The sequence below is a fragment of the Columba livia genome, chromosome 2 (assembly GCF_036013475.1).
Source record: "Columba livia isolate bColLiv1 breed racing homer chromosome 2, bColLiv1.pat.W.v2, whole genome shotgun sequence".
NCBI lineage: Eukaryota > Metazoa > Chordata > Aves > Columbiformes > Columbidae > Columba > Columba livia.
This window is the reverse complement of record NC_088603.1, coordinates 67886883-67887407: the sequence shown is the minus strand read 5'-3', so window position 1 is coordinate 67887407 and position 525 is coordinate 67886883. Positions and strand designations below refer to the sequence as shown.

At 40.0% G+C, this 525-nt stretch overlaps 1 non-coding gene across 1 annotated transcript; it reads left to right on the top strand.

Annotated features, from left to right (window-relative positions):
* The first annotated feature begins 202 nt into the window (after positions 1–202).
* On the top strand, positions 203–292 carry TRNAY-GUA (transfer RNA tyrosine (anticodon GUA)). Its single transcript is given in 2 exon segments — positions 203–239; positions 257–292. It is a non-coding gene; the product is annotated as a tRNA-Tyr (tRNA).
* The last annotated feature ends 233 nt before the right edge of the window (positions 293–525 follow it).

The window sequence follows — 525 nt, the reverse complement described above, 5'->3', positions numbered from 1 at the left end:
AAGAACTGTGAACTATTTGGCAGAAAACTGGCAGTTTTGTAACCAAGATCCAGTTTTGCAGGAAAGTTAGCTTTGTGCCTTTTTTTTTTTTTTTTTGATACTGTTTTGCTGTTTTGAAAAGCAATACATATGGAAGCCCATTAGAGCCTAAGGCTATTGTTGATATAATCTTGACTCATTCTTGGCATTTATTCTTCAACTTCCTTCGATAGCTCAGCTGGTAGAGCGGAGGACTGTAGGCTGTCTATGCAAAGGAATCCTTAGGTCGCTGGTTCAATTCCGGCTCGAAGGAAAGGTTTTGAGGTTTTGGCTCTATGTATTTCACTTATTTCTGGAATTTACAGCTTTGTAGAACTGCCTTTACCAACCATATGCCACTCTAGGCTCTCTGGGAAATTTAGTCTACTTAAAACATATCAGTTTCAAGGATTTCATTTTTACTACCCACCTTGCCCGCTTCAGCTGATTCTTATGACTCTGGTGCTTTGATCATTGCCACCTCTCTACCTAACCAGTTGATGCGGA